Genomic DNA, 8,744 nt, shown 5'->3' on the forward strand with positions numbered 1-8,744 from the left:
TTTTCAGTTGTTAGAATATACATGGCTTTGTCCATTAGACATGTATGCAGAACGTATGCAGTTGAAAAACCATATTCAGGCTTAGTCCCGAGTAATTTCGGGTTACGGATAGTCAACCGATGTGTGAGCTCATATTTTGCATAGAACTAGACATGCATCATACTTGGTTATTACATTTCTCTGTGTTTGCGATTGCTTACTTGTACATTGTTATTCTGCTATATACTTGTGCTTGTACTGGTTGTGTGACTTGCCAACGTAACTATGCGAATTCCTAGACTTAGGCTACGAATCCCTTAAGTTTTTTGTGTAGTACCTTGCTAGGAACCTTAAGTTCTCACCTCCTTATCTCCCACGTTTTGTGTTTTTTGTGTAGTACCTTACTAGGAACATTAAGTTCTCACCTCTTTATCTCCCACGTTTTGCAGATGGAGACATGTGTGATCTTCTCTGAGTACCCAGCTATTGGGTGTAACACCCTAACTACCAAAGCTCACACTTCCGGCTGCACGACTCTGATAGCTCGGACATTATGACGACACTTATGCTATTTAATACTAAAATATGAGCTTGTTTAAAACTTTAAACCGCAATACCGCTCCCAAAACTACTTCCATTCGATAATGATACATCCATAGATACCATACAACTTTCAAAACTCATAAAGAGTACATCCATATGTATATACATATATATATATATATAAATAATATTACAAGCATTACCCAATACAATTCCTATCCCTCTTACAGAACATATCAAGATAAAGGCGAGGGTACAAATACACTAAAGCAATACAGAGTTCTCAAAAACCAAATAAACTCTTCGTAACTTCTGCGCCCATATCCTGAAAGGGGAAAAATGTAGGGGGTGAGAAAATCATCCTCGAAAGGGTTCTCAGTAGAGGGTTTTTGGGAATTACTGTAATAGGATATGTAGAGATAAACCGTACCAGTGATTAATAACCGTCTTATGCCCGTTTTCAAAAACAACAGCTTACAATAAAAGTAAAGTCAGAAATCTTTTCTGAAAGAGGAACCATTCAATTCTCAAAAACTCAAAAGCCTTTCAAAACGGTTTATCTATGCGGAACCAAAATAGCCTTTCATAATTTTATTCCAAACCAGAAACACAAAACCGAAATCAACCATCAGTTCATCTCTTTCCAACCACGGCCCTAGGTCCAAACAATCCAACCAACAACCAATCACCACAATCCAACAGAGTCCCAGATGCAAACACAGATAGGAAGTTCAAGCACAAACAAACAGTTATTACAAGTAGAACAGTGAGCAATTAATCACATAGGCAAACCAAGTATAATATGCACACCGAACCAATGTCACACAAATGCATATGATGCATGCCTGTCCCTAGTGGCTGATGATATCATCTGTCGGTTACCAAGCCAACCCGACGTGTCCGGTAGCTAACCCGGACACAGTCTCTCTGTTGCGCTTTATTATCATTAGAGGGTATCTGCGCCCTGTCGCCATTAGAGGGTATCTGCGCCCTGTCGCCATTAGAGGGTATCGGTGCCCTGTCACCCTTACAACCAGAGAGAAAACACAAGCATACTCGCATACAACATTCATCTCAGCCATCCGGCTTAAATTCACAATTCATTCGATTGCATACATGCATTTATACTCAACCATGGATCACCATCCATCTCAGCCATCCGGCTCACGGTTCAATCCAGAACCAACCAATTTATCAATAAATACAGCCCTTCGGCTTAAGTTCATAATTCATAATCAGCCATACGGCTCACAACTCATTCAGTAATCAGCCATAAATCAATATCTTACACAGCCATTCCGGCTCACGGTTCAATCTAGAACCAATCAATATGTATAAACATACACAGCCATTCTGGCTCTCAACAAAATAGTACTTCCATATTCAAAATCATCAAATTCATGAAATCGGCATTTAAGCCATAAATCATTTTCTCAATTCATTTCACTTTGAAATCAAGTTTCAACTCTTTTCAGCCTTGGCTTTAAAGATCTCATTTCTCAAATTATCTCAGGCTCATAAGCCACTTTTACTCAAGGTAAATTCCCCTTTTAAAACAATGCCACTCTTAGCATCCTCTTTCCAAAACTTCCATAATCATGGCAAGTTAAAAGCCTCTTTGAGATATTCAAAATTACCCATCCAACAATGGAATTTTATAACAAAGGTTTCTCTGCAGAGTCCCAAGTCTTTAGGGGAGAATAACATAACTCACTTCACCAAATTCATTTAAAATCATTAAAACATTGGCTTTCCGATTTGAGTAGGAAAATAGGATCTAAGCCAAACCGAGTCACGTAATCATTTACTTCTTTCAAAGCCGTTTCCTTTACTTAAGCAAAACCAACTTCAATCCCCATGATAAATTCTAGAACGTTTCAACTGTTCAAGGTTTGTTTTAGTCTTGCAAGAATTCAGAATTCAAGGAGTACTTAAAACCTTTCTCAAAACATTTCAAAATGAAACTTGTCAATAGACAGTTAGGTCTTTTCAAAATCATTAAAACTCTTTAATTGAAACCCCCAAGTCAAATTCAAAGGCATAAACCCTTTTCACATTCAAATAGCTTTAAAACACAAGTTTCATCTAAATAACTTTCTCCTGAACGAGATACAATGCCTTTCTTAAGAAGCAAGACTAAATCACAATTTCCTCTTTAATAATTCATTTCAAAAGTATGAATCATCATTTTCTCGATAATTCAAATAAAATAGTAGAAGTCTTTAACTCATCATTTTTCCAGACAACATTCAATAGACTCGGATTTTATAGAAATTTCGGCAGCACCTCCCCTAAAACTTGGACTTTTGCCACCCGGTTCGGGTCCCAACTAAACCGTTTCTCATTCCTTTTCAACAGTTCAAAACCAGAAATCAATTCAAAAGCAAGCTAAATCCAACAGTCGCCTCAGTGGCATATCTCAAGGAAACCATTTCAGAAATCAACTCAATATCAACCGATTTAACTCATTTCTAAAGCTTTAAAGAATCGGTTCAGCAGTAAATCATTTATCAAAACCAAATCAGTTAAAGTAACCCAGGCTGAATTTCAAGAGTATTCTATCTTTCACATCATCAAAATAATTGACTCAATTCAAACCAATCCTCGACGGATTAAACTCATTTCAAATCTTTAAAGAATCAACTTCAAACATTACATTTCATAAGCCACACAACAATTCAGCCAAACCAACATCCATAGTCATTCGAGTCAATCAAATAATACATAAGGTAGATACAATCATCAAATACACAATATCTCACATCAGTACCCATATGTAATAATTCCAATAATAAACTCTAGTTTTCGGAAAGCGCCCCTACCTCAAAACGCAATTCCATAATCCAAGCGCCTCATAAGTTCTTTTTCACCTCAACTCAAAATCAAAGGCAGCTTCAAAGCACAGCCCCACACATTTTCGCAGCAGCATAAACAGCTCTAAATTACAACAAGCAACCTCAGTTACTAACTCTAGGAACATTAATACAATAAAGGCTTTAATACACGTACGGGACACTAACGTAAGGCTTTCGAAACATAATTTCTTACCGGAATAACAACACGAAGCAGCTGCGACTTCGAACCGGCCCCGGCAATAGCTCCGGCGGCGGCCAGAATCTCCGGTGAATCAACTATAAAAACCGCGCAGCATCAAAACCTTCTCGAAATTCAAAGTGACCGAAACCGCAAATAAAACCCTTATCGAGAAGTCGAAACTCGCAGAATTTACTGAACATAGCAGCCCCATCAACAGCGGCTTCATTAGCAACCACCATAGCATCCTGGCCCAAGCAGCGGCTTCCAAAGGCAATGGGGCGCGCTCACCTAGAACCCAAATGGAGCAACGGTAGGAGCGGCGGCCAAGGATTTCGGCGGCAGTGGCGGCAAACCAGAGCACCAGAAGCGGAGGGGATTCATCTTGCTTCCCTCTCTCACCTCCGTTCCACAGCAGTGACCTCCACTGGCGGCAGCGGTGGACTACACCCCAGGGCGACGGCGACTGTTCAGACGGAAGTGATGACACATGGCTGTGCGCGACGGCAGCGGCGAGTCCCTCTCCGCGCGACGCCGTCTCCACGCCTCACTCTCTCTCGATTTCGTGCTCCCCTCTGGTCACGATCCACGGCGGCGATGGTGGCGCTATTGGAAGACATGGAGGCAGTGGCGGTGACAAGGATGGAGCAACGAGCGGCGGCTCCGAGATCTCCAGCGACGGAATAGGGTGATGGGTGTCAGAACCGCGACTGGGCAAGGATGAACGGGGCGACTTCGATGGCGGCGCTCCTCGCGTGTGGCAGTCTGGCGGTCACGGCGGCAGTACCCAGCCGGTGGCGCTAAGTCCTTCTCCCTCTCTATTCTGTTTTCGTTCCTTCATGGAAGAGAAGCGCTGCTGCTGAGTTAGGAAAAGAAGGGTTTCGGCTGCAGCTGGGGCACGGGGAAGCAATGGGCTACCGGGTAGGATCTTAGGGTTTTATTTTGAAAATTAGGGTTAAGGGCATTATGGTAATTTCACTCAAAAATAGGGATAATATAGTAATTGAAACCCCAATTAAATCCAACATTATTTGTACATAGAAAATACTATTTGCTCATCAATTTCACAAATTATTTTCAATAAAATGCCCAAATCTAAAAATTAGAAATAGTATACTTAATTTCTTCATTTTCCAAAATAGCAGTAATAATATTTAAAATATTACTTATCTAATCCAATTCATATAAAATCCTTATTATTTCATAACTATCAACCTTATACTTTAAATACAGAAAATAATCCAATAATTATAAAATTGGATAATAACCATAATTTATCTCAAATCCAATAAATCAAAACTTGCCTTAATTATCTTTAATAAAATAATCTCTGAAATTAAGGCTATAAATAACTGTATGATTTGAGACTTGATCATAATAAGACTTTTCAAGGATTCCGGATCTTACATTCTACCCACCTTATAAAAATTTTCGCCCTCGAAAATTGATACAAAATGAAAGAAATTCCATAACAGTTCACCCTTGAACACATTTAAGGAAGAAGCAAAAATATCCCAAAATATAATCATATATACGACTTTCAAATACTTTGATTGTCATAAGAATAAGGATGTGAAGGTAGGAGTGTGATTGCAAAGCAAACGTTACAAGGTAGGCTCAATGCAAAAGATAACATGGGTCAATCATGTGGTAGAAGGGCAAGGCATCAAAGGCTATCAAACAGGATGGAGTTAAAACGACGTGCTCAATCTCCGCACACTAATTTCACATCAACCTCAAAGTTTCAACTTTCCAACTCCATCAAGCACTTTACAAACCCCAAATTTGATCACAAGCCTGACAACCACAAACCCGTTCGCAAGGAACAGAACGCCCACAACTCATACGTTGCACACCTACCGCTTCAACTTCCGTATACCCATCACGTCTTAAAGAACTAACGTATCGCGTTACTATGTCTACAAGTCGCACGTGATATCAAAACAATTCTCGAGTCTACTCAGAAGAATACAAGATCTTAGAAGGGAGAGACGAATGTCAAAGACAATACTCATAGATTTGAAAGAATATATCCAATCCCAGATAAACAAGGATGTTCAAGCAATGAAGTTTGCTAGACATAATTCAATTGACAACTTCAAAGATAACCCTTAGATCAAAGAAGTTCAATAGGATCAACAAGAAGACAACCAGCGCATCAGCTTGAAACAAACTCAAACTGAGTCGATGAAGTATGAGGTTTACAGAAGAGAATATTTCAAACCCAAGGCAAAGCTCACAGAACTCAAGAGCACAATTACAAATACTTTCGAATACATTGTTCATGAAAGAGTCGAAAACTTGCGAAAAACCACCTCGCAGTCTAAAAGAAAGGTTAAGTAACAAACATTCTCCAAGAGAATAACAAAAGCAATAACGTGGCTTTGCTGTAATACAATTTTATGTTGAAACAGATCATGTAGAATTTTAAAAAAAGGTGCTCACAAGTTTGGCTAAGAGCTAAAATATTTCCTCAAATATTTTAGAAAGATAATTAGATGCACAACTTAACCAAAAGCAGTTCATAAAAACTCGGAAGAGAAATCAAATGCTTGTCCAAAAATCTCCAAAGTCCATATTCAAACAAGCATGTATAACATTCATAGCAAGGGCGAAAGAGGAAGTTAAACTCTTTTTAGAAAAGAAACTCCAAGGTAAAAATTTGCACACAATCTGGTAAGGAAATAAGTGGTGCGTTACAAACAAACCGGTTTCCACTAAACAAGGAAGCTTTTCAAAACTTCATTTAAAATGGCGGATGCTAACTTTAAATTAATTTCGTCAAAATTGGACAATGGTTTTAATCTCAATCAAACAACAGAAAATAAATTCCGTTTAATATTTCTTCAAAGAGAATTCGAAACTTCTTTAAAAGGTTCAAAACAAGACTCCAAAAGGGTTCTTGAAATCACCATCTTAGAAGAACATTCAAGAAGTTTAAGATGTACTAAAAAGAAGTCAAGCCATGCAAGAAAGGATCTTAAATCAAGGTAGTTTAAACAAGATCCACTAGGCATGAGACACCAAATAAGCTTTTAATTGATTCAAAAGAATACAAAAGTCATAGGAAAATACAACCCAATCATTAGTAATTTCCCAAGGATAAATCTTTGACTAAAAACTCTTGTAAAGATAATGAGAGATTAAACGATGCACTGTTTTGAAACGAATCAAACTGACTCATATAAGAATGAGGTTCACCAGAGAAGAAAAACCAAGATCAATGGTAATGTTCACGAGATGTAAAAGATTAGTTAAAAACAAAGTCAAGCATGACATTCATGTAGATGGAAAGCTTAAAAGAGACTCTAGTCCGCTCATAAGAAGAAAGCCATGAGTCCAACATTTTCAAAAGAACAACAATGGCATAAGCCATATAGCATGCTAAATCAAACTCAATTCAAAATAAGTTAAGTAAAGATTATCAAACGAAACTCAACCGAGACAAAAGTGGAAAAATCCTTTCTTTTCAAAATTTTGAAAAATATTCCAAATACTTAATCAATTGAAGATGTGCATTGGAACTATAGTAAAATTACTAGAAAGTCAATTTACTTTTAAAGTAAGTGCAATTCCGTAAACCAGTAAAAATACAGGTGAGGTATTAAAATAGATAGTTGCTAAACGATATGAGTAATCTTCAAAATTTTATATATACAAATAAGTATATATCTAATCAACAGCAATTTTCATAAAATCTCAAAATTAGCTGTAATCACTGTCAAATAAAAGGAAAACTGAATCAACAAGTTCTCTAAGAATGAACTCGGAATCCGGAGTTAAAATGCACAATACAATAGGACAAGTTCAAGGCTATATCAAAGAATACACGAATCAAGAACTCAAACCAAGGAAGATAGATACAACAAGGATTTCAAACAAGCATATGCACTTAAGATCAAACAAGAATGCACATGGATAGAGGAATAGAGTTGAAAAATCAAACTACTTTTCAAAAGGACTAGCAAACAAGAGCTTCAAGTTAGGATATAAAAGAACAGGTCGACTCGAACAAAATTCAAGACACACAACTGAATAGCCTCGAGAAATAGTTTCTAACTTTCCCAAAACCCACGATTTGCTTTACTCAAAACTCGTATTTCATCTATGATAACCCATCAGTGCTTTCATATACATAATTCACTAGTATTAAGCCGGCCAAACTTAATATCAGGAATTATGCAATGCAAGACTAACAGCGTTAAATCAATAGATCGTCATGTGCATAAAGCTCTAATTCTCGTCATTCGACAAGACCTAATACATGACAAACACTCAGAGTATGCAACTAAAGCATAGTCGGTCCATTCCTCAGGCTCTACAGGAAGGACTGCTCTGATACCATAATGTAACACCCTAACTACCAAAGCTCACACTTCCGGCTGCGCGACTCTGATAGCTCGGACATTACGACGATACTTATGCTATTTAATACTAAAATATGAGCCTGTTTAAAACTTTAAACCGCAATACGGCTCCCAAGACTACTTCCATTCGATAATGATACATCCATAGATACCATACAACTTTCAAAACTCATAAAGAGTACATCCATATGTATATACATATATATATATATATATATATATATATATATATATATAAATAATATTACAAGCATTACCCAATACAATTCCTATCCTTCTTACAGAACATATCAAGATAAAGGCGAGGGTACAAATACACTAAAGCAATACAGAGTTCTCAAAAACCAAATAAACTCTTCGTAACTTCTGCGCCCATATCCTGAAAGGGAAAAAATGTAGGGGGTGAGAACATCATCCTCGAAAGGGTTCTCAGTAGAGGGTTTTTGGGAATTACTGTAATAGGATACGTAGAGATAAACCGTACCAGTGATTAATAACCGTCTTATGCCTCTTTTCAAAAACAACAGCTTACAATAAAAGTAAAGTCGGAAATCTTTTCTGAAAGAGGAACCATTCAATTCTCAAAAACTCAAAAGCCTTTCAAAACGGTTTATCTATGCGGAACCAAAATAGCCTTTCATAATTTTATTCCAAACCAGAAATACAAAACCGAAATCAACCATCAGTTCATCTCTTTCCAACCACGGCCCTAGGTCCAAACAATCCAACCAACAACCAATCACCACAATCCAACAGAGTCCCAGATGCAAACACAGATAGGAAGTTCAAGCACAAACAAACAGTTATTACAAGTAGAACAGA

The 8,744-nt window shown here is 37.5% G+C and overlaps 1 long non-coding RNA gene across 1 annotated transcript; it reads right to left on the bottom strand.

Moving 5' to 3' along the window:
• Nucleotides 1-616: 616 nt before the first annotated feature.
• On the bottom strand, nucleotides 617-4,466 carry LOC140177073 (uncharacterized). Its single transcript, XR_011868755.1, has 3 exons — nucleotides 3,571-4,466; nucleotides 3,345-3,459; nucleotides 617-847 (listed from the first exon to the last, which is right to left on the bottom strand). It is a non-coding gene; the product is annotated as an uncharacterized lncRNA (long non-coding RNA).
• Nucleotides 4,467-8,744: the final 4,278 nt, after the last annotated feature.

Source organism: Arachis hypogaea, chromosome 12 (assembly GCF_003086295.3).
Source record: "Arachis hypogaea cultivar Tifrunner chromosome 12, arahy.Tifrunner.gnm2.J5K5, whole genome shotgun sequence".
Taxonomy (NCBI): Eukaryota; Viridiplantae; Streptophyta; class Magnoliopsida; order Fabales; family Fabaceae; genus Arachis; species Arachis hypogaea.